The following is a 26,704-nucleotide window of genomic DNA, read 5'->3' as shown; positions in this document are numbered from 1 at the left end:
TAATCCTTCCAATCCATGAGCCTGGGAGATATTTCTATCTTCTGTGATCATCTTTGATTTCTTTCTTCATAGACTTAAAGTTCTTATCATACAGATCTTTCACTTGCTTAGAGTCATACCAAGTTATTTTATGTTATTTGTGACTATTTTGAAAGTGTTTTGTTTCCCTAATTTCTTTCTCAGCCTGTTTATCCTTTGTGTAGAGGAAGGCCACTGATTTGCTTGAGTTAATTTTATATCCAGCTATTTACTGCAGTTGTTTATCAGGTTTAGCAGTTCTCTGGTGGAATTTTTTAAAGCCACTTAAGTGTGCTATCCTATATTTTGACTTCTTCTTTCCAATTTGTATCCCTTTGATCTCCTTTTGTTGTCTAATTTCTCTGGCTAAGACTTCAAGTACTATATTGAATAGGAAGTGAGAGAGTGGGCAGCCTTCTCCAGTTCCTGATTTTAATGGGATTGCTTCAAGTTTCTCTCTATTTAGCCTGATGTTGGATACAGGTATATATTGCTTTTAATATGTTTACTTATGGGCTTTTAAGCCTTGAATTCCTGATACTTCCAAGACTTTTATTATGAAGGGGAATTGGATTTTGTTAAATGCTTTCTCAGCATCTAATGAGATGATCAAATATATATATATATATATATATATATATATATATTTGTCTTATATATATTTGTCTTTGAGTTTGTTTATATAGTGGATTACATAGATGAATTTCCATATATTGAACCATCCCTGCATCCCTGGGATGAAGCATACATGATCATGATCGATAATCATTTTGATGTGTTAGTGGATTTGGTTTGCTAGAATTTTATTGAGCATTTTTTCAACAATATATATATATAAGGGGAATTGGTCTCAAGTTCTCTTTCTTTGTTGGGACTTTGTGTGGTTTAGGTATCAGAGTAATTGTGGCTTTATAGACTGAATTGGGTAAGCACCTTCTGTTTCTATTTTGTGGAATAGTTGGAGGAAAATTGATATTAGGTCTTCTTTGAAGGTATGATAGAATTCTGCCCTGAACCCATCTGGTTCTGGGCTTTTGTTTTTATTTGGAGACTGTTAATGACTGTTTCTATTTCCTTAGGGGATATGAGACTGTTTGGATCATTTATCTGATCCTGATTTAACTTTGGTACCTGGTATCTGTCTAGAAAATTGTTCATTTCATAGAAATTTTCAAGTTTTGCTAAGTATAGCTTTTTTTTTTAGAAGGATCTGATGATTTTATGGATTTGCTTGGTTTCAGTTGTTATGTCTCCCTTTTCATTTCTGATTTTGTTAATTAGGAGACTGTCTCTGTGCCCTCTGGTTAGTCTTGCTTGGTTTACTCATTTTGTTGATTTTTCTCAAAGAACCAGCCCCTGGTTTGGTTGATTCTTTGTATAGTTCTTTTTGTTTTTGCTTGCTTTATTTCAGCCCTGAGTTTGATTATTTCCTGATGTCTACTCCTCTTAGGTGAATTTGCTTCTTTTTGTTCTAGAACTTTCAGGTGTGCTGTCAGGCTGCTAGTGTATGCTTTCTCCAGTTTCTTTTTGGAGGCACTCAGAGCTATGAGTTTTCCTCTTAGGACTGCTTTCATGCTGTCCCAAAAGTTTGGGTATGTTGTGTCTTCATTTTCATTACACTCTAAAATGTCTTTAATTTCTCTCTTTATTTCTTCCTTTATCAAGTTATTGAGTAGAATGTTGTTCAGCTTCCATGTGTATGTGGGATTTCTGTTATTTATGTTGTTATTGAAGATCAGCCTTAGTCCATGGTGATCTGATAGGATGCATGGGATTATTTTAATCTTCTTGTATCTGTCAAGGCCTGTTTTGTGACTGATTATACTGTCAGTTTTGGAGAAAGTATCATGAGGTTCTGAGAGGAACGTATATCCTTTTGTTTTAGGATAAATTGTTCTATAGATATATGTTAAATCCATTTGTTTCATAACATCTGTTAGTTTCACTGTGTCTGCATTTAGTTTCGGTTTTCCATGACCTGTGCATTGCCAAAAGTGGAGTATTGAAGTCTCACACTATTCTTGTGTGCAGTATAACGTGTGCTTTGAGATTTAGTAAAGTTTCTTTTATGAATGTGGGTGCCCTATAATTTGGAATACAAATATTCAGAATTGAGACTTCATCTTGGTAGATTTTACCTTTGATGAGTATGAAGTGTCCCTCCTTGACTTTTTTGATAACTTTAGATTTAAAGTCGATTTTATTAAATATTAGAATTGTTACTCCATCTTGTTTCTTGGGACCATTTGCTTGGAACATTGTTTTCCAGCCTTTTACTCTGAGGTAATGTCTGTCTTTTTCACTGAGGTGGGTTTCCTGTATGCAGAGAAATGTTGGGTCCTGTTTATGTGTTTGTCTGTTAGTCTTTGTCTTTTTATTGAGGAATTAGTCCATTGATATTAAGAGATATTAAGGAAAATGTTGCTTCCTGTTATTTTTCTTGTTAGAGGTGCAATTAACATTTTTGTGCTCTCTCTTTTTTTTTTTTTTTTTTGATTTGTTAAAAGAAGGTTAGTTTCTTGCTTTTTCTAGGGAGTAGTTTCCCTTCTTGTGTTAGAGTTTTCCATTCATTATTCTTTGAAAGGCTGGATTTGTGGAGAGATAATGTGTAAATTTGTTTTTGTCATGGAATATCTTGGTTTATCCATCTATAGTTATTGAGTTTTGCTAGGTATAGTAGCCTCAGCTGGCATTTGTGTTTTCTTAGAATCTGTATGATGTCTGTCAAGAATTTTCTGGCTTTCATAGTTTTGGTGAGAAGTTTGGTATAATTCTAATAGGTCTGCCTTTATATGTTACTTGATCTTTTTCCCTTCTACCTTTAATATTCTTTCTTTTTTGTGCATTTGGTGTTTTGATTATTATGTGATGGGATGAATTTCTTTTCTGATGCAATCTATTTGGTATCCTATAAGCTTCTTGTATATTCATGGGTATGTCATTCTTTAGGATAGGGACGTTTTCTTCTATAATTTTGTTGAAGATGGCCCTTTAAGTTGGGAATCTTCACTCCCTTCTATACCTATTATTCTTAGGTTTGGTCTTTTCATTGTGTCCTAGATTTCATGGTTGTTTTGAGTTATAATCTTTTTGATTTTTGCATTTTCTTTTATTGTTGTGTCAATGTTTTCTATAATATTTTCTGCTCCAGAGATTCTCTCTTCTATTTCTTGCATTCTCTTGGTGATGCTTGTATCTATGGCTCCTGATCTCTTTCCTAGGTTTTCTATTTTCAGAGCTGTCTCCATTTGTGATTTATTTATTGTTTCTACTTCCATTTTTTATATCCTGGATGGTTTTGTTCAATTAATTCAACTGTTTGGTTGTGTTTTCCTGTAAATCTTTAAGGGGTTTTTGTGTTTCTTCTTAAAGGTGTCTACCTGTTTAACTGCCTTCTCCTGTATTTCTTTAAGGGAGTTATTTATGTCCTTCTTAAAATTCTCTATCAGCATTTTGATATATGATTTTCAATCTACATGTTGCTTTTCTGGTGTGTTGGGGAATCCAGAACTTGCTGTGGTGAGAGAACTGGGTTCTGATGATGCCAAGTAGTCTTTGTTTCTGCTGTTAAGATTCTTGTGTTTGTCTTTCACCATCTGGTCATCTCTGGTGTTAGATGTTCTTGCTGTCTCTGGCTGTGGTTTGTTCCTCCTGTGGGTCTGTAAGCCTGTGTCAGCACTACTGGGAGACCAGCTCTCTCCTGGCAGAACTTGTGTACAGAGGGCTCTGGAACAGCCCAATCACTAGGTGAAGAAGGCAGACCAGAAGGATCCTGTCCCAGCTGCTCCACTGTTCTTGCACCCCATGTGATTTTGGTAACATGACTATTTCACTGTGTTTATCCTACCTATCCCTGAGGATGGGAGATTTTTCTACCTTCTCAGATCTTCTTGAATTTCTTTTTTATTGGGACTTGAAGTTTTTGCCATACAGATATTTCACTTGCCTGGTTAGAGTTATACCAAGCAACTTTCAATTATTAAGGAAGGAAACAGACACAAATATTCACATTTGTCTTCAATGAGCTTTCAATCTCATAGGGGTGCTTAGAGTCAGGACAATAAGTTCCTCCTCCCCCTCCTACTCCTCTGCCACTGCTGCCACCTCTGCCTCCTCCTCCCTCTCGCTGCACAGCTCCAGACAGTTATTGGAGAGAAAGTGGTTATCTCACCCCTGAGTCCTGGAGTGAAAACACTCTTGGGAGAACAGATCTCTCCTGGTGGGACCTGTGCACAGTGGGCTGTGGATCAGCTTCTGCTCTGGGGTGCAGATGGAGGACCATAAGTAGAGTTCTTAAGTATTTGGTCACACACAGAATTTTTCTTATCACTAAAAGTGATATTTAAGACAACATAAGTACAGATTTTATGATATAAGTAGAGTTGAATCATTAAGCATCAGGTCATAATATGTTACACATTATAATTTAAATCCTGTTAGTGAAGACAAAACTGTGGTTTTTACTATAAGGAATGATTAAATAATTAATGAATGTGTGCTTTTAACAAGGGCACAGGCCAAGGACCAATGTTTCAGAACCACAGGAATAGCAAAGCCTTCTCCTGGTGAGGCTCAGCCAGATGGTTCCTGTGTGAATGCTGACAGTGTGTGCAGAAAATACCTACGTTATCTGTTCACTCTGGATATTTATGGTCTGATAACCTTCCTCTGTAAGAGACTTCAAGTTCTGATATTAGTTAAACCAGTTATTTTGTTCACTTATATAATAATCCTGCCTCAATGTTTACATGTATGGAATAACTGCATCCTTGTTTAGCTCTATGACCCCACCTTCCTGGACAACTATATATTATATACATGCTGAGTTTCCAGGGTTAGGCAGCTTCTTCATTAGATGACCTTACCTTACTGATCCCAGAGGCTTCTTGTCTTTCCTCTCTCCTCTCTCTCTCTGCCTTTTTCTATCTCTCTCTTTTTCTCCATGTCTCTCTGTATATCACTCTGTCTCTGTCTCTCTGTCTCTGTCTCTCTCTCTCTCTGTCTCTCTCTCTCTCTGTCTCTCTCTCTCTCTCTCTGTGTGTGTGTGTGTGTGTGTGTGTGTGTGTGTGTGTGTAGTTTCTTCATTCTCTCAATGCCATGTTATGCTAGCTCGTAGAGCACTTTAAGGACACTTTATACAATGACATATACAGTTTTTAAGAAAATTACCAGCATAGGGATTGTGGTGGCATGAAAGTAGATGCTTTTATTTCAACTTCTGCCAGGTGTGGCAATGATAGTATTCTACCTACCTCTAACTTACACTTAGTTAATGAAAATTAAGTCAGTGAAATGTAACTTTATTCAAGATGAAGACACTGAAAAAAGTATTTATACTGATTACAGGGAAGATAAATTTCTGGACCTTGGTGGAAGGACATAATTTTCATTCTTTCTAATTTCTAATTCATATATTTTGTAGAAAAATCTTTAAGTTTTCAAAAGCAATTTGCAACTTTTTTCACAAATAAGAGTTGATAAATGCTTATAAATCTTTATAAAAATTAAAATGTGATTGATAGGCAAAAAACCTGATGAATAGATGAGCATTCAGATTATTTAATAAATTACATAAAGAATGCCCCTTTAATCCATGTATTTATTTTATAGAAAATAATCTAATTTACAAAGTTATGACATAATGATAATGTGAGGCAAATGAAACCATTCTCATCTTAAGAAAACTTTGTGAAAGCTAGATTACATGTTCAAGATAAATTCAGGCTTATAGACAGTAGAAAGTATTGATCAAAAAAAAATGCCAATTGTTAGTATGTGAGTAACAATTGTAAACTACATATAATTTCACTAGAAGCTAAGATTAGCATATTTTAAATACCCAGAAGAGAATGAAATGAACCAGCACATTCAAAATCCTGTGCATATGTATATATATATATATATATATATATATATATACTGATTATATGCCAACATATAGCTATGTATGTATGTGCACATGAGTTTATATATCTATGGTGTGACATAGTTCAGTTCTACACTACCCCTTACAGTTAAATATTTCAAAACAGTAGAAATAATATAACAAATTATTTTTTATTTCAGGTAAAATTAAATTTATATAAATTATACTATCAATGTATATTACAATATCACTTTTGAATGTACTTATAATTTTCCTTGCATGGCAAAAGGAAATGAAAACTTAAGTTACATGATCAGTAATTAAAAATTTCATAACAACACTGTAAAATATATGTATATTGTTTTCTAATCATAGTTATTTCTAAATTGTGAGTTCATATGATTTTTTCTCATATTATTTAACCTATTTTTATAATGTATGGACTGTTCATGCCACAGATTTTAATCAGGATAAATGATAGACATTTTGTCTCAAGGAACAGAAATGACATCAACATTTTATTCCCAGCCTCACAAATGCTGACATGTATTCATATGTAGTCCCTAACATTGGAGATGCAAGCAATATCACTTGTATTTTTTTCTGCCACACTTGCATCTTTAGAGCATTTACAGAATCTGCAAGATTTTCCTATTGCCAAATGTTTATAGTACATTTGAATTCACATGTCATCAGCCCCTTTTGTAAAATCACTTTCCAAATCCTTGAAAATACTTTAAAGAAATTCTTCAGAGAAAAATCTCATATAGAAAAGTAAAAGAAATCCCAAAGTTCTATGGGAGGGAACCATTTGCATTTAGATTTTAGGAGACTACCCACACACATTCCCCTACACAGATGTGAATGCATGCATTCTGATGCATTAGATATGGGTTATTCAGTGAGTGAGTTCTATCACTCTCCTCTCTCTCTCTCTCTCTCTCTCTCTCTCTCTCTCTCTCTCTCTGCCATACACACATAAGTGCATGTATTTTAATATATGATTATACAATGATTAGGTAACACACACAAGTACATATATTTTCATATATTACTATGGAGAGCTGTGACAATCACCCACCTACACCCCCCCTCAATATATACACACAAACTCACACAAACACAAACACACACACCAGTTGATACTCTTTGACATATGATTATCCCATGTCACTTCCCTGAGATACATCGTCAATCCAGGTTCTGAGAACACAGACTCCCTTCTTCAGGTAGCAATTCTGTGGTTGGGGACATATTTAACATAATGTCCTGGGCAACCCATGATGTCTGAAATAAGCTCTGTTTTTTTCTATCATCACTTATTGTTATCTCTTTATAAATATGTCCCCATGTATCCTCCCATTCATCTAGATTGAGATCACATCAGGTGGTTGTAAAAAATCATACTTTTTAAAAATTTGAGTGAATAAAAGTGTCTAGGTTTAGTTAAAGTGCTTCTTCATATCTGAGGAGATTGGTGAACACAGACCCAACTATCTGCCTACACGTAAGTCACCTCATTCTGCCTCATTTCTGATAAGGGTCCGTGCTGGTGTCTGAAATTTAATTTTTGGCTCAGTTTATAGATTCCACTGCCATTCCTGTCAACATTCACTCCTTTTATTTTTCCTATTTTCAGCAACTTCTTTATTGATCATCATGGATTCCTCTGCATTGGGAGTGAAAGATATTATTAATATTGCCTATTTACAGAGTAAAGATATAAGAAACTGTGTGAATTTGAGAGACATTCCCTGCTCACAGGCTGGTTAGAGAGCAAAGCCTTAAGTTAGAACTTCCTATATGTGATGGCAAGGCATATAAGTATCAAAAAGGGCTTTTTAAGAGACAGGTAAGGCACACAAATGTTCTCTATCTTGCTCAACCCAATGCAAAGGACCAAGGGAGTTAAAGAATGCTGGGTACAGAAATGTGAGTATAGGCATTCAGATGCATTAGAAACATGATTTTTCAGAGACAAGCACACTGGTTATTTAATACCAAATGGTCAGCCCGGAAAATATGAATTTGAGTAACATCATGAACACTTACATAATGCCTGCAATATATATATATATATATATATATATATATATACACATATATATACATATATATATACATATATATACATATATATATATAAACATATTTATCTGGAATATTTATTAATGAAGAAATGGGCCATACATTTGAAAAAGAGAATGAAGAGAAGGTGTAAAATGATGCAATTATGTTATTATTCAAGAATACAAAACTATTTTTAATTATGAATTATTTTTTTAGGATTTGGTATTTATTCATACAAATCTATAAAATGTTTCACTTACTTTTTACTTAAAAATGTTTGGAGAACATAAAATACACTTTGTTAATGGACTTATTTTATTTTTTAGATCCTATTAATAAATTTTATTTGGAACTTGTACCACAACAGTTCTAACAACATGATTAAGGCTGCAGGAGCCCCAGAGTGGTCACAGGGGTGGAGCATGGGAAGAAAAAGTTGCACCTCAGAGCTGACAATGATCAAGTTAAAAATACCTGACATAATATTCATAAAAGAAATTCCCTTCAGGTCATGACTAGCATGAAAAATATCAGGAGAGATTCTGCAAACATTCTGTAAATGTGTACAGCAATGTGCTGCATTAGGAGTCAAAATCAGATTCTATTTAGTGTTAACATCAAGCCCTTAGGAGAGGAAAAACTCCTTTGTCATTTATACACGCCAAGAACTATTCACACTTAGGGCTGGGCTGGGCAGGGCAGCCAAGGAGCTGAACAGGCTCAGCACCTAGAAGAAATGCTTAGGCTAATACTTAAGGCCTTTCCTGTCTGGTGCACATCCACCTATTGGCCGTAAGAATATCATTTATCAGCTGTTAAATAAAACCAGAAGAAAGCAATGTAGGTCTCTGGGAACCTCATCCTTCCCGAAGGGAAAATGCTCTGCCAATTCAAGCCATTCAGTCAGGAAGATGAAGTAACAAGTTAAGGTTTTGATGACGATTATAATCCTCTGAGATTTACTCTCCCTTAAGTCAAGATAAGATAATAGTGTTTACTGTACTTTCTCTTGATTCTTAAAACCACTGGTATTGGGAGTAGGCAACCTGCACCTGTGAATGAGTTGGCAGGAGGAAGGCCCCCACTACAGCTGTTCCAAGTGGCACAGGCAGTCGAGGCCAGGCTCTTGAGGATGCAGGATGAACACCATGGGTCAGTAGGTGGAGGAAGCTGTCCTCATTGCATCTTCAGAAAGTTTGGTACTGGAGGAGTGGGTGCTTGCAAAGTTCTTGACATCTCTGTCTTGGTCCATCTGCAGGGCCATGATTGTCTGCTCTACAGCCTCCTGGTGACAGCTGGCAGAGATTAAGAAGGATCTGTCGCAGGGTTTTCACAAGCAGCAGTGTAACGTTGGGGGCCCTGTCATTTGCCAAGGTCAGCAAATGTGGCAGTCTGGCAGACAAAGACAAAGGCTTGTCATCCAGACCATTTTGGACACCTGCCGAAATTCTCTACCAGCTCATTGATGAGATCTACTCCGAATGTTGGTGGTCTTGCCATGTGGAGTTTCTTCACCATTTCACTGACCAACTTGTAGGGAATCCAACGGATCGAAGAAACTCTGCCTGCACACAGATTCAGAGCAATGCAACGGAAGTAATCATAAACATCTCTGGGACTATATAACTCGAGAAGTAAAATCAGCTGCTCTGCCAGTTCGGCTCCAAAGCCCAAATTTCTACTATTGTCTGTCTCCAAAACCTCCTGGAGTTGATAAAGGTATTCTCTTCTTTTATCAATGTGAAGAAGCTTTAGAAAGTCATGCAAGTGTTTAAGAAGACCTATCCTGACTTCATCAAGGTCTTTTAAAAAAAATCCATTGAAAACTGGAACCAGGTCTGCCGCTGTCAGCTGGTCTCCAAGAATCACAGCAAGCTCATGGATAGAGGAGGCTAGAGTTCTTCGAAATTTCCACTGCATGTCCGACGCTAGGGTCTCATAAGTCTCCCTCTAGCAATGCCAGTTCTGTCTGCCAAGAGTCAGGGCCACACCCGGCAGACTGTATGCACAGTGCTTAGCGATCTCAGTATCAACTGTTTGTGCTCGAGAAGGGTCAGTCATTGACAAGTACTGATCTAATAACGCTTGTTTCGGAACAACATCCTGGATTTTGGGTCTCCTATCATCATCTGGGCTGAAGCCACTGCCGGGGCTTAGGTCTGCACCTCTATCGACATAATCAGGAGTGGCCTCCATAGTATCCTCAGCAGCGCCGATCAAAGGCACACAAGTGTGGTGATTAATGTTACAGCGTGGAAGATCACTGACACACACTTCATCTTGTAGCTCACTCTGCTGCTCTACACCACCGGTCCCTTGGTGAGCTTGCAGGCTGGAAGCACGCAGGGCAGCTGACAGCACTTCCACCTGTGCTTTTACATCCGGGTCATCCATGTGTGGCTCAAGGTTTTCTATCATTTCTTCTAGTTCCTTCCGGGTAGCCATGGGGATATTGGGAGAGCCTGGTACAGGGGTTGTAGGTGCATCTCCTGTTCTCTCTGGGCTGAGTCTCTCCTCGGGGTTCTGTTGGAGCTCCTTATCAAGATCTATTTTAGGTAGAGGAGCCCTCCAGAAATGGAAGGAATTGAACATGTCCTGGTCCTAAGGGGGTGGCCTCTGGGGAGCTGGTGCCAGTGTCTGGCCTGGATACAGACTTGCTGTTGGTGTCAGGCTTTCTGCCATTCTCATCGTTGCTAGCTGCTTCCTGAGGAGACTCTGAGGACAAAGTACAGAGTAAGGAGCTGTCCACTGGAGCACGCACCTCACCTACAGAGTGCCCAGGTGTCTTGGCAGCACAGCCTTTGAGTGTGCTCTCCAGCCTGGTTCTGGAGTGAGGGACACTGAGGTCTAAAGGAGCATTCTCTGGCCTGTGATGCAATTCTTCTACGACACCATTGTCTCTTATCCCATCTTTGTCTTCTGCTGAGGAGTCTTCTGAGCTTTTGCTCTCATCTTTAAAGCCCTTGCCCAAGCTTAATGGATTAGCAAACGTGGATATGAAAGGCCCCAGAGAATGAAAGGCTGCTTGGTGAAATCAGTGTGAAGGATCACTGATCGAGTTAATAAATAGTGCTGATAACTTTGTCCTTTGGATTTTTTGACATGTTGCACAGGAGACAGCCACGAAGCACTCAGCATAGGACACTCCACACATTATCAGAACACAGCTGCAAGAACCTGGGCAGCAACATTTCTTCTGTAGCTTGCTGGCCAACTCCACTGCAAATATCTCCAAAATTGGCAGTGCAGACCTTCAGGACATGAAACATTCAACAGTCATAGCACATCTCAGAAAACCTGGGGAGGATGAGATGCTCGGTAATGTCCTTCCCAACCATGGGGGCCACCTTGCACATTACAGCCACAGCCTCTGTCTTCACATCGTCATTGCTGTCTGGGGCAGTCAGGTCTATGAGGACAGGGCAAACCATGGTCTCCATGTCAGTCAAATCGCTCAATCAGGTCCTGCTCCAAGAGAGCCAGCAATGCTGCCTGACTGGGTTTCCTCATGTGGTTATTCTGGTCTACGAGGTATCTAACCAAAGTTGGGAGTAAGTACTTGGAAAAAACATATGGGATAGAAGGCGGGTTCTCTTGACAAAACAGTGCAATGTTTTGATCCATCAGCGCCAATCTCACAGTTGGTTCCAAGTCATCAGCTAATCGGATAATTTTTTCCAAGACAGCAATGCAGTCTCTCTCATCATTGCAGACTTCCCTTAGAGTATCCAGCAAACTCCAGGCCACCATTTGTCTTTTAAATACTTTCTCACTTGCAGCATACTTGTCTAGCCTCCACAAGGGTGTCAACTTTTAATCTTGTGAGACCAAGTCCAGGGATCTGTCCCTGTCCTTCCGGCAGGTCCTCCTGGAGCAGTGAGAGGTCCGCCATCTTGTGCTCTGGACTTTGTTTTTATTGTTAAATTAATATAACAGTTTTAAAATGTGGCTTCTAAGTTCTTAGGCATATCTACTAATAAAGTGTGGAGTATCATGTTTCTGGAACTTTGTTCACCAGGCTGTCTGTATGTATGACAGAAATGATGCTTTGCCCTCTCTTAGTATGGAGTCTTGAAAGTCACTGAACTCCCATTCTGGTTTCATTTGATTAATCAGTTGGAACCTGAATAGCAATACTAGGGAATCTCCATTTATGCTTTATTTTGGGTTTCTTCAGTCCCAAGTCATCTCTTTGAGGGACACTTCACAACAACAGTTTGCAAACTGTATGAGTGATCGACCTTAGAAATGCTAGCCAACTATTTTCAAACAATTTAGCTAGTGCCAAATTCTTCAACAACAAGCTGACACTGATAAGTCCTGGCTATATATCAGACTTTTAAGTTCAACAGTTTTGCTATTTTATCTCACAACATTCCATGATATTGTTTGTTAAGCAGCAGTAAACTAAAACAGCTTTTAATGACTAAATGTAATTGCTACTGTTGTAATGACAAGCTAAACTGTATGATAACAGCTTAGGGACCAGGTAGCAGATAGGAGATGAATGCACTGAGAAGCTAGTGAAAATGTAAAACTAAGCAAAACAAAGCAAAACAAAAACCCTGGGAGAACATTAGCATAGGACCAATAAATTATGAGGAAGCAGCTTGATGGGAGTCTCTTTATGATGTTATTTAAAGCAAAGAGTGTTTTCTTCAAAATTGGAGGAATTTAGATATTGCTACCTATTGATTAAGTGGGGTAAGAAGGAACCTGCACTCACTTATAAGCAATAAGTGGATTGAGAAGAGACTTCCACTGAAAACAGAATTTACAAAAAGAATAGCAGCAATGATCAAGAAAATACAACCAAGATCATCTAAGACACAGTTCAAGGTCTGAGAGCAGAAATAAACTGGAACCATGCTGATCAAGGATCCTTAAATATGCAGTAAATTGAATTCATGAGTGGTCCTTTACTGGTGACTATTATGTCATTTTCTGCTATTCCCAGATTGATAATGGTGTCTCTAGAATTATCCCCACCCAGTGGCATCCATGGACTCTGAACCTGTGGTAGGCAGGAAACATCCATTTAGCTCAAAAATCTTCAGGTGAGAACTATGCTCCAGCGCTTGGCCTTCTCTGACACCCCTAATACACACATTTATTTGATTTGTATGAGGAAACCCGAGGTATGAAGCCTGACTTGGATGCTATGGTAAGTTAAGACATCAGGATATTCTTTGAAGGAATACAAATAATTGAGGCCACAGATGGGTTCGATTTATCTGAAAATGTGACATAATACTCTTTTTAACACTCCTCCCATTGAGCTGCTTCCATTGAACCTGGTGTCTGCCACTGCTTTAGCACTCAAAGATGGCAGATATCATGCTGTGTCAGCTTCCAGCTGACTAGCCACAAGAAATGACAGGTTTAGTCTTTGTCACGTACATAGCATTTTTACTTCTGGAAATCAGACAGCATGGATCACAGAGAGCATGTCACATTGTAGAGCCCCTTTCTGAGATGAATAGACACAACAATCCGTTTGTCTTACTTGAATGAGTTACAGGAATCCTGCACCCTTTATCTAGGTCTTCTTAGTGGATATTACATGAGTATGAAATGAGATGACCATGGAGATGATCAGATTATAGAGTTTAACAAATCAACTGATTCCTATTGTCAATTTTTTATTCAATACCCAACATTAGAATTTAATTTTTACACCATAACATAAATTGGAGCTTTTAAATATTTAAGTAGGATTTCTAATTAGTTTTAGTAGGCAGTGTTGATCACTTGTCTTATTAGTTATTAGTTAAGTACAGTTTCATGTATAAGGAAGAATAAAAAATATTTCGTAAGCATTTGAATTTTTTACATTGAGTAAATAAAAAGCATTTGAAATGTGGATTTTTAATAATTTTTAATTTAAAAACCCATTAACATTATTTATTCACATAATTGGTCTTTGAGAAGAAGGAGAACAAAGAAAACACAATATTTAAATTTTTTGTGTTTTCAAAACAAAGGGTATTTTTAAATACATAATTTAACACAAAGCTCTTTTAAAATATGGGACAAAACTTAGACATTTTCTACAATATTTATCTCATATAATGTTACACATCAAATATATATGATGTATTTTTAAATTTATTAATTCTAGTTTAATTCTTTCTTTTAAAAGAAAAATAACTATCTAGTTTAATTCAGCTTACTTTTGAACAAAAAAATGAATGCAACAGAAGAAAGAATTGCTGAATCAGTGTTCCAAATATATATATATATATATATATATATATATATATATATATATATATATCTTCTTCCAAAGTATACACAGCATAAATGCTTACAGTATGAAGAAGTTATCATTTGACTCAAGATCAAGTTGGATATTTCCTAGATACATAAAAAATTTATTTCTAAAACTTACCCTTTTAATATATCTTTCATATTAAGACCTAATTTACTTATACATTTAATTTTTGACACTGGAAAGAAGTATTCATATATATTATACACTTAGTTATAAACATTCTCTGAAGCTAGGCACTTTTTATTCTGGGCAACATTTGAACAAATATTAGGATCATATGAGAGCTTATTAAATATTAAATATATTTTCTCCTGTTTTAATGTCTCTGATTACAAGTTGCAGTCCAGGATATAACAAGTTGTAAAATGTTTAACATGAATGTTACATTCTCCTGCTGTGGAAAACTCCTAAAATGATAACATTGTAAAGATTGGGAACTGATTATTGGTTCTAAGTATTATGAAAAAAATTGGATTAGGAAAAAGGCTGACTGTGGAACTTTGCTGGTAGCACTGTGTCAAGTCAAAGTAATTATGCATAAGCACACATAGTTATGCATATGGTAAAATTGAATAGCACTAACCATAATCATGAACCATATATGAGAAATATAGGAGTAACTGAATAAAGCCAGTTTCATGAATCAAAGGAGTACCTTCATTGTAATCTCTTACAATGAAAGTCAAGATATTAGAACTGGATTAATCTACTAGAAAAGCCCATAGAAATTTTCTAGTATTTCTTCCAACTGCAAACAAATACATAATTATTTACACTGAATATTTCATTTTAAGTGTCCTACTTATATTATTCCTTTTAATCTTTGGAAATAGTATTTTAGATGAAGGAATAATAGTAGCAGGTCAGTGTTTGGGATGAATGGTTCAATTACAGGATGAATATCTCTTTAAAAAATCTCATAAATATGTGAACTCCCAGTCTCTAATTCAGATGTAACAAATGCAGAAACTCAGAGGAAAGGGCCAAGTAATCTGTACTTTACTAATCCGACAAGTTAACTAAAACACCTGATGAGTAACAGTAACTACAAAGGTTTTTTTGTGATGACTATGAAAAGTGTATATAGTATCAAATATGTTTTTAAAATGAATAGAACTTTGTTTCTGTAACCAGTCTGCTGATGGGTAACATTAACATCCCTAGAAGCCCATTATATATGCAGAATCTGCACCCCAGACTTAGGGAATAAACATTTGTGTTTTAACAAGATCCCCAGATAATTCTTGGGTACATTAAGCTTGAGATACAGTGTCTACAGGTATTTGGCAGTCAAAAATGGTATGCATCCCATCACAACGCAGCATGCTTGCAGTAAGAATAAGATCATTTGGATACCCTCATCTTATAGGAGCAGTGGTATTAAGTGAGGTGTATTACACATCATCTAAGTGCCACAGTTCCAATGTGAGCTTAATCAGAGCATAGCACTCCAAAACCTCTGTTTCCTGGATCTGTCCCATGTCTATGGTCATAAGCGCTGTGCAACACCTCCTGTTCTTTCTTCATCTATTGGGCCAGCTCCTACAGGCAATCTCTGGTTTCCAACCATTTGCAGCAGGGAATGCCATGAACTGCAGACACTCTTGCCAGGGTCAGAGCAGATAACATTATTCATTCAGACAGCTCTGATGGCATTTCTGTCCAAACAATAACTTAAAAGCAGGAGGCTCACATCTACCACCTCTGGGTTTTCTGGCTTTAGAATGGAAGAGTATTTGTATGTTCTCCTGTGCAAGGCACCCCATTGATCTTTCCATGTAAATCACCAAACCCAGCTCCAAGTCTGCAGAGTACATATTAGCTGGAAGACAATACTGTAGGGACCTAGAGTTGGAGAGGAAATCTCTGATTGTCTCTGGCTTGATTTTATGCATATTTTCTCCCACATTTCCATTCTGTGCAAGTGTTCAGACAGAAGCAGCCGCTGTGAGAATGCACAACTGACCGAATGGAAAAAAAAAAGAGCATTTATCATTTTTAGGTTAAAGATTTAACTTAAAGGAAATAGAAAAAATTCACAAGGAGTAGTTAGTTTGAAGGTTTCTTAGGAAAAGATATATTCTTATAAACTTTTTTTTTTTAACTGAGTAAGGGAGAATGACTGCAAAGAGTTTCAAAGATGTTAGAAAAAAATGGGAATGCTGTTGGTAGCTTTCACAGCTTTCCACATGTGAAATAATAAATGAATAAAGGTATATCTGCAACAGTAAAAACATATGCCAAAAACAGATTCTGTTATATAAGTTGATGATGCCAATTGGCAGTTGTTCAGTGCTCAAACATGGCCTTTCCTCTTGCAGTCAATCCTATACCATTGGCTTTATTATTCACTTTTTCCCAAGAAGGGAACTGGAGCCCAGGAATATCAAGTGAACTTCTCATAGCCACAAAACAAGTAGATTGCATAGACAAAGCATTAACAAAGAGCTCTGTGCATAGCTGGATGACGGTGGTGGAGCATGCCTTTAATTCCAGCACTTGGGAGGCAGAGTCATGTGTATCTAGAAGTTTAAAGTCAGACTGGTCTATAGAGTCCCAAGATAACCAGGGCTGCACAGAAACACCCCATCTCATAAACAAGGAAAACAAAACAAAAATAAAAACAAAGACACATAAACAGAAAAGAGAGTTCTTGTCTAAAACCCCTCTCCTTAGAAGAGACTTTAAAAGGAGTGGAGAAGCCACAGGGGCTCACTGAGAAAGGAGTAGAGTCTTCCATCAAGTCAAAGGCTGCCTCTCACTTTGTTTCCTGTTTCCTCTTTCTTCCATCGATGGCTTTCAAATGTGTGCAATCCATCCATAGGAACGGGAGGCTAATTTCAACCATCTCTGTGAGCTGTAAACCATTCAGCTGGCGAAGGGCTTACATAGTGTTCATATCTGCAGATATGTTAGAATTATGTCGCTTTACATTGCACTTAGTGTCAGCACAGCTGTGCCCCCTATTCTGTTGTGTTGTGGTTTTTAAAGAGAGATGCAGGGGATAAAGATATATTTAGCAAGCATCAAAGACAAGAAGCATGCTGCAGCCAAATGAGTTAACAGGTCATCAGTTCTTCAACAATTCCATTAATGTGTACAATGTCCCACTACTCCTGGATATATAAATTCAGGTTTTGAAGTATGGATATAAATACATTCCATTGGAGTAAAGATTTCAATCGCAATGAGCAAATGATGTTGAGAACTGATGTTCTAATATTTCAGAAGCAACATTGTAATCATAGACACTGATAGGCTTGGTCAAGCATCTTACTACAGCTTCAGGAAAATGATTTCTTTTGTCTTTTTAATCTTAATTTCCTACACTTGACAAATGGGTCTAATTATGTCTGCCCTTTACATACCTGAGAGGTACTTCAAGATTTAATAAAATATTTGTAAAGAGCAATAAATTTGATACATTAAGATACCATCTCCATCATCTTATTGAATTTTGCAAATAAAATTTCCTGCAGAACCTTTCTAACCTTTATGAATTAAATAGACATGGGAATAAAGTAGTAATGCATGTTAAAATATATTTTGTCACTTCAATCAAGTGCTTAAATCAAATGCCTAACTATAAAATAGATCTTGGGAATCAACTTCTTTGGTAAAAAGGATGAACATATCAGAAGACTGAAAGATTGAAAGACAACATTAAAATACCCCAAACTGATACTTCAGCTTGCTATCTCGTTGCTAGCCAAGATTACTGTCATTAGCACTACATTACTGAAGAGTTAGTAAATGAAAAATTAAGGTTTACTTTTCCTAGGACTCATCAAATTAACAGAAATATCCATTCAGCCTTTTCCATACCTGTTGTTGGCTTCCTAAGGATGAAATGCTAGTTTGTTTAACTTCCCATTTTTGCTTTCAGATGTTTTAGCATTATATAATTAAAAATGCACCTAACAATGTTCTCAGATTGAAGTTAGAAAAGCAACATACTTAAGCTTTATATATAACACAAGAAGCAACTTTATTATATTAAAATATGCAAAATCAACAGAATTTGGTATCATATTTAAATGAGTATAACCATACACTGGTATTAATTTTTAAAAAGAAGATTCACTCCTTTTCAAAAACTCAAATATATATATATGCATGCAATAGCAATGTAAAGGGAAGATAAGACTTTGAGGAAGGGGAATAGGTATATAGGAGAGCTTTGAGGAAAGAAAGGCAAGAGAGAAATGTTATAATTAAGTGATAATCTTGAAAATTAAAAACAGAGAAAAATCTGAGTCTGATTTTCTAGAATTATGGAAAATGGTTGCCCTAAATAGGAAAGATTTTGATTCAAATTAGAGAACAAAATATGTTCTGTGACAAATATCCACATGGTGTTTAAATACATATAGTTTATTGGTAATAAAAAGACAATCTGGGTGAACATTTAAATATCACAAAATGTGATCTTTAAACTTGATGAAATTAGGTGGGTTCCTGAATATATTATATATTTTTTAGAAATTGGTGTTAACAAAATTTACCTATTTAAAGGTCTCATTTCAATATTGCATATAAGAAAATTATACAAAATCCCAGCTCACACTTTCACAAGTTATGTACGGTATGAAGAGGAGATTTGTGTTACAGTGATCCTACCATCTTTTAATATAGGTTCAGTCCTTAGACTAACAAATCACAATGCTCTCTGAGGTTCACTGATGTGCTATGGGAAAATCTGCAGTTTGAGGAAAAGAGGCATGCTGAACAAAGGCATCCTGTTTCTAGGGACTGTAGAGACACAAATGATGTATATTCTATAGTGCAAAAATGTTTATAAGATGATTTCTAATGGTATCTCACTGATTGTGTGTGGCACCACCCTTACAATTTCAGGGTTCAATACTCAATCTTCAAACTTGGTAGTGATCTGCTTGTGATCAACAGATGATACTATTACTACCCACACAGCATGTGTCACTAGACAAGAACTACAGCACATATATCTTTTGTCAACAGAGCTCACTCAGGAAAATAATAGAAACTTCTGAGCAACCATAGTGTTGCAGAATGCCTCTGAAGATGAACAACCTTAAAAACAACTCAAGATCTCTGATATTTGGCTTGCACAAAACACCAATGCTAACCCCCAGAGTGGCCTAATTGATACACTTATTTTGAGGGCTCCCCATCACGAAAACAGTCAGTTTACAAACTTTAGAACCATCTAATTTGGGCCAAAATTATCCTTTTCTGCAAAACTCATCATTGTTGTGTCTTAATTCTTCTAAATGTCATTTATCTTGCTAAACTAATTAGGATTGTGGGGTTTGTCCTCAGCATATTAGGAATAGTCACTTTATTTTCACGTTTAATAAATAGTTGTAGCTTCAACATTGCCATGTATTAGTTAGACACTCTGAGGGTAAGACATAGCAATAAAGCAATTTGCTGGTATGCTATAAAACATACAATATCTGACAATAGCATTTGTACTATACCATATTGTTAAGGCAACAAGAAAATATAGTGCCAAAGCCTGGTGCTGTCAAGTATCACACATGCTGTCTTTCAGGGCAAAGAGAAAACAATAGCTTTCTAATTTTTAATCACTCTTATGCTATTGATAATATGCCCATGGCATTGGTAAATTTGCCAAAACATGATCACTCCCTACATTTTAGTTTCAGCACAGAACAAAGTATTCTTAAGAAATGAATGGTAAGAATTGTAAACATTCTTGTTATTACTTCAATTTTTCAAAGCTAATTTTAGTTTTGTGAAAATAAAAAGTAGGTTAAACATGGAATCAAAGGTATATGGCCTTGTTGGATAATCTTGGGTATGCAATGGCCTTATTCAAAGATTATTTACCTGGTGCAGAAGCAGAGTTACATCCAGGTTAAGTACTCAAGGATCTGTGCTTAGAAAGCCTCTCCCCCTCCCCCTTCCCTTTCCCTCTCCCCCTCCCTCTCCCCCCTCCCCTCTCTCCCTCTCTCTACAAATCTTGCTGAATTTCTTTCACCTCTACATGATCTACTTCCTTATCCCTCCATGCACTTCTGAAAGAGTACTAACACCCAATACAAGTGTTCAAACCTAAAATTGTATACACACGAGCAGAAAAAAAAAAAGACTCCGTGGGTTGTACTGATATTTGTGATTATATACTCATACGTATCAGGGCAATAATGAAAAAGAGGATATTTGAGAATGTGGGAGTGGTCGTAGAAGGGATTGGATGAAGGGAACATGGGAGGTGCCCTAGGGAAGAAAGGGGATGGGGAAGTGATTTAATGATGTCATAATATTTTAATTAAAATACATATTTAAAGGGGATTTAGCAACAGTAGGCTTATCTCTATCTGGACAGAAAATAATTTTGATGTGTATGAAGGCCACCATTTTTGTCCCAACATAGAAAGGTAAATTAAAATGCCAATATGTCTTTTTTAAGTTGCCTAACATTCACTGTAGTATTGATGGCCAGATAATATTGAAAATGTATTATATAATTATTTTAATTACTCTTCCTTCCTAACAAGTATCTGACAAAAACGACTTGAAGGAGGGTGGATTCATTTGGGCTCATGTTTGCAGAATGTCCAACAAAACATAATGCCAACAGGACTTTGTGGAGGAGCAAGCCATCCACATTAAAGAGGACAAGCAACAATGAGAAGGGAAGGAATCTAGAACCCTATCTAGTATTCTAAGACTTGAATCTTAATGGTTCATACCTTCTAATATTTCCAGAATGCCCTAAATAGGTCCACCAGTTGAAAGTCAAGCATTTAATACCTAATTCTGAAGAGGATCTTTCATAAAAAATCCCTGTCCATACTCTGTACCCGAAATCATACTAAGGACACATGCACTTTTATCAATATAAAACCCACATTTTAAAAGTGACACTTTTTTTAAGTGTGGAAATGTGCTTTGTAACAATATTTCAAACTAATTACCTCACATGACTTTAGTTAATAAATGCCTTCCTAAGGTAGCAGTTCCCAAAACTTTGTTTTTTGAGACCCTTTTGCCCACATAAAATAATTGAAGAATGCTAAAAACATTTATCCATGAGTGATTTTCTTATTGTGGTATACATTTTCATTTTCATCCCATTGGTAATTAAAATGATTTTGTATAAAAATGTCAAGAATGTACAAATTTATACATTATTAGCCATTCAGCAATTTTACCAACCTGAACCACATATATGAGAACTATGGAGATTCCTAACTTCTGTCACTAACTGGATAGTATAAAGGACAAAGTATGTCTTTCTGTTATTATAACAATATGTTAGCTTGAAGATTATGAACATTTGAAGACTCTAAGGTACCCTATATTCTAGTATATCATTGCTTCCCTAGAGAATAAAGAATTCTCATAGTTCAAAAACTTTTCCTTAAGTTTTTAAACACAATTTTTTGATGAATGAATTCTATTAGACTCAGTTCATGATAATTTAGAAATATTATACTATAGAAATTACTGATAATTAACAGAAACTAAAAAATTAGCATTTTACCCAACAAAAAAAAAATGTGAGATTTTAATAGACTTATCACAACTCAAAACTTCCCATCCCTAATCCTGTGCTCAGCATTATCATGCAAAGCTACAATCATAGATATGCTATCAAAGAGCAATAAACAAATTTTAGTAACTCTTACCCCCAAGGGGATACTGAAGAAAACATTGATGAAGAGTTATATAACAAGCTCAAGAATGAAGCCAACTTTTTAATATGGATTTATAAGCACTAAAAATTTTTAAATCTGAATTTTACCACGGCAAATGACATGGTTTTATGATATTTACCCTTAATATATCCCCAAACTCTTCATATCAGGGTGACATTAAGTCAGGTTCTTAGAAAAAAAAACTACACTGAATTAAAATACAGAATTTCATATGTGCTCTTAAATGTTTTGTGATCTTCTTCCCAAGTAATCCACAAGCATCATGAATCCTATACTTTCCCTATCTATACAGAATATCAAAGATAATTCCCAAAAGGAGGAAATGGTTACATTAAGTACTAACTTTCAACATTTCAAGTAATTATTTATTTTGTATCCTTTATAGACACATCTAGATGATGTTATACAATTGCATATACCTACATGTAATATTATAATAATTGATATATATTAGGGCTTCTCAATAGCCCATTTGGCTTCCATGATTTTCCCAGAATTGATTTTTTAAAATATGCAAATATTAATAAGCATGGAGAGACCTTGTGTTCATTTGTGCTGATTTTCCCTAGCTTCTCTGCAGATATCTAGCAAACAACTTGTGACTAGACTTTTCTGAACTTTAAAATTTCTTAACCATTTAGAATTTTACATTTGCATACTACAGATAAAACTCAGTCCCACAGATATAATGCACTCAAATTTATTTACTTTCCATAAATTTAATAATGTAGCCATGAGGAATTAATGAAATAGTTTAGATAATCTTGTGCCAGGAACAGAATTTTATGATGTAGTGATTTTCATTTCTGTTGTCAGATTAGGCCTCAGTAAAGCTTCATCTTTGGGCAACATTTCAATTTTTGTCACTGAGGATTAGTACCACTCACTCATAAATATATCAGAAGGTCTTTGCGGAAATAACTGTGCATGTACTTAAAGCTGCCGTATACACAACTAAACAAACAAACAAGCAAAGGTCAAGATGAACAAGTTGCTCATTTTCATCACAGTATAAAAGGGAACTCTTTGGATGCCCTTATGGCAGTCTTCCTTTAGAAGTCTTCATGCTGTGCTACCTGCCTTGACCATACAATACCATGAAGATAGCACTTGATAGGTAGAATTCATTACCTCCTAACTTTTGCATGTGTCATACCTCCAGCTGGACAACATAACTATAGCCCAATGTTGTTTCTTTCTCTACAGAAGCTCCACAGAGATAAGAACTAAGCTTTCAACAACCTGTGTTGTCCCTGGTTAGAATCGCTGATATGTCAAGCCCATATTCTATATTTATTTGGTATACTTAGTAATGGCCTATTTAACCTTAAAGCTCTCAATGGTAGATGCCATTACAGACAAAAGCACTCATTCATAGGACAGAGTTCACAAGAAGATAATGAAACCAGCAATTCTCTAAGGTCTTGTATTCTTATGCGAGGGGTCATTTATAAGTTATGGAACTGCTCTTTAAGGCTCATGTCTAGCCATTCACTTGTAATAAACATCTAGATATGTTCAAGTTTATTTTAGGTATCAGTTACCCTGAGAAGTCACCCTCACATCAGAGTCTGTCTTGGATGATTTTTGTATATATATATATAATATATAATATAATATATAATATAATATATATATAATATATATAAAATAAACAAATGCGGGTTTCTATGGTATTCAGCAGAGTTCATTTTTGTTTCTTTGTAACTGCAACATAATTATATTGGAAATGTGAAAAACAATTCAGCAGGAAATCATGTGCTGGCTCAGTATGGGTATTTTTATATTCCGAGATACTTAAATATAAACAGGCAAAGAGAGTTAGATACTGTGCCTAACGCACAACCAAATGACAAATCTTATTTAAACACCATCAATAAAAGAAAAATCTTCCAAGCACATATTTTTTTCACAGTGCATTAGTTGTTTATGTGTTTGCTAAACAAAGCAGTTAAATAAGGCCAGGAAAAAGTGGTTTTTATAAAACATGTTTTATCCTTTAAACACAGTGTGAATGGAGTTCACCATAAAAACACACTCAGAGAAGATTCAACATTCCACTGTTTGAAAACAATGTGTATTGATCAAAACTAGTTTATATGATATGTGACCTGAATATATACATATATATGTAACAATAAAATGTACATATAAATTTTCTATATATCCTAAGTGATTTTGGTCTTCTATTAAATATGACAACTTTATTTTCACTGATTAACAAATTAGGTAGGCCAAGGAAACTGCTTATATACATTAAAGAAAATGCTAATAGAAGCTCACTTGGAATTCACATTTCTTTGATTGTGGTGTCCAAGCCATTTTCATCCACAATTTTTATCCAGTTTTCTTCTATGTCTACCACTCTTGCCCATTATTTTGCATTCACAGATCAATTATAACAGGGGTGTGTGTTGCCAACTGCAGTGCCATTCCTAGCTTACCCTAGTGGGTAGCAGAAACACTAAGACATCAATTTTAGCCTCCAATTTAGAATGTCATCATTTTAGAATGAAGCAAGCAGGGATTTCTAAAATTCATATTCCAGTGCAGAAGGTTTCAACAGATGTAAATACTAAATTTCGAATGCTTATCTAGGCCACATCCATCCTTTCCAAGCCCATTCTGTTCCTTTAGTGGGAAGAAAGTCTAACAGTGCCTTTTGCAAATCATAATCTTTCATGAAGAATTTCTTGAAAATTGTGTGAATCCTAAAACTTGGAAATGATGGGAGAAATTAACATAATCAAAATTACAGACCTTCACTCGCGAAGATTTGGAAACATATGACCCAAGTGAGCAGACGAAAAAATAAAGTTTTTACAAAACCCACTCCAAATTTTATCTGTATGAGTGCTAGTATTCTTCATTAATCTTCAGGAGCAAATATATAATACAATTCAGAAACGGGTACTAAGAAGACTCAGACAGATTTAGGATCAAATCCACAGTCATCAATCAATCTGGTAAGCTTATGCTTTATCTTTGCTTTATTGGAAGAATGAAAGGGTGGTGGTGACTCACAGCCATGTGAGAGTTAATCACATTAGCAAGCACAGATAAGATTAGAGCAGTGCACAGCACAGAGCAAGCATGACACTCTTACTTACTTCTCTGTGTCCCAGTCAATAGGACTTACAGAATCCCCAAGTATCTACTACTCTTCAAGCAGGACTTTCAAGCCAAAGTAGATTTCGGTTTATTCTAATTGCAGCTCTAATCCAGCTTTATTTTATTTTGAATGAAGATTACCCCAGGCCTGTAGCTTTGCACTTCATAGTGAGACCAGAAGTATTAGTCCAAAATGGGAACTTACTTGAAATCAGTGTTAAGGGATTCTAAATGCTGGCTCACCGACAGAGTTCCCCACCCGCTGTCTCTGTGATCTGACCTATTCATGAACTATACGGCTCCAGAATATATTCTCGGATCCTGAGTACTTATTTTATTAGTGTATCAATATGTTTGTTCCTACCTAACAACCAAAAGTGGCTAGAATTGCTTTCAAATTTATTTTATAGCTGTATCTACTTCTTCCTGATTTTCTCACTTTCAGAGGATACTCTAGGCTTAATCCTGCTCTCTTGCTTCAAAGTAGAGTTTAACTTGAACACACAGTCAAGGTGTATGGGATAGGGTAATGAGATTAATCCTGTCTGGTCCTGGTATTTGGTTATTTATGAAAATTTAGAGAATTACTACACCTGTGAGAAAAAATGCCATGTGTTGTTAAGGTTCACTGGACTTTGCTCTTTTGACTAGGAATGGCTTTTACACCTAAATGTACATGTTGTCACTGTTCTTTATCACAAGTTTGCCAGAGCTTCTCTTCCAAAATCACTGCCACTCAAAACACTGCTTTTCTCATTTCTTAGCTGATGTGTGTGTCTGGATGGTGACTCTTGGCAGTTATTAACTTAGTACACGTGATACTGCCTTGTAGCAAACTATAGTCTTTGTACTTGGGTTACACTCAAGGGTTAGTTTTTGTCCTGAGATTCCAAGCTTCTAAATAGAATGCAAAGAAGTGTGGCTACAGATTGACTGGCATATAACACCACAAGTTATCATAGTTTCAATGTTTAGCATCTTTATACCAGGTCACTTGGCTGGCTCTGAAAGGCAGGTGGCTGGGGGCATCCAGAGGGAACAGAGGCTGTATTTTTAGCCTCACTCCCAGAGCTTTGGATTAAGGATTCCTGTAATCAGAAAACATGGTGCACTTTCTTTATTTGGGCTTTGCTGTTCTGTAACCTGCTGCCGCTTGCTCAATACAGATCAGATTAAATGATAAGCGGACTTGTTAGGTAATGAATTATGGGATGGCATTGTTCAAGGCTTGCCTCAGGGCTCTTGAAAGGAAGAGAAATAAAGTTTACTAGATCGGTATGCCTGGCTTTTTCAGGAAGGTGACAGGAGACCCTGGGGTCCTCCCCACTAACACCTTTCTTTTTGCCTCTTATTTCCAAGATTGGTTGATCTGTCATGAGAAGCCATTGTATGTCCCGTCAATGCTCCACAATTTTCATACAAGGAGTGGACTCTCACACCTGCCCTGGAGATTATGTCAGTCACTTATGAAAAGAAAAGGACCTACGAATTTAGGTACCAATAGTACAGGTGTACTTTCTTGCCTGAAATTTGCAGCTTATCACTGAGTGGTATATATTTAAAATTTAATTTCCACCAGTCAATTAGTAATGTCTGTCTGGAATCCAAAGTCATCAGGGTGTTCCTTAATAGTGTTAATTTCTTATGTTCCTTATTTACTCCTTTATCTAGTAAGTATTTCTTAAGTATGTCCTG

At 36.2% G+C, this 26,704-nt stretch overlaps 1 protein-coding gene and 1 pseudogene across 3 annotated transcripts in view; both read right to left on the bottom strand.

Moving 5' to 3' along the window:
• Cdh8 (cadherin 8) overlaps window positions 1-26,704 on the bottom strand; it is a 395,795-nt gene that overhangs the window by 108,215 nt on the left and 260,876 nt on the right. The window lies entirely within an intron of this gene.
• Window positions 9,108-11,846, bottom strand: LOC110299675 (serine/threonine-protein phosphatase 4 regulatory subunit 1 pseudogene; annotated as a pseudogene).

Source organism: Mus caroli, unplaced genomic scaffold (genome assembly GCF_978045245.1).
Source record: "Mus caroli unplaced genomic scaffold, Mus_caroli_1 scaffold_10, whole genome shotgun sequence".
Classification (NCBI taxonomy): domain Eukaryota; kingdom Metazoa; phylum Chordata; class Mammalia; order Rodentia; family Muridae; genus Mus; species Mus caroli.
The sequence above is the reverse complement of the archived record's forward strand: the minus strand, read 5'-3'. Positions and strand labels throughout refer to the sequence as shown.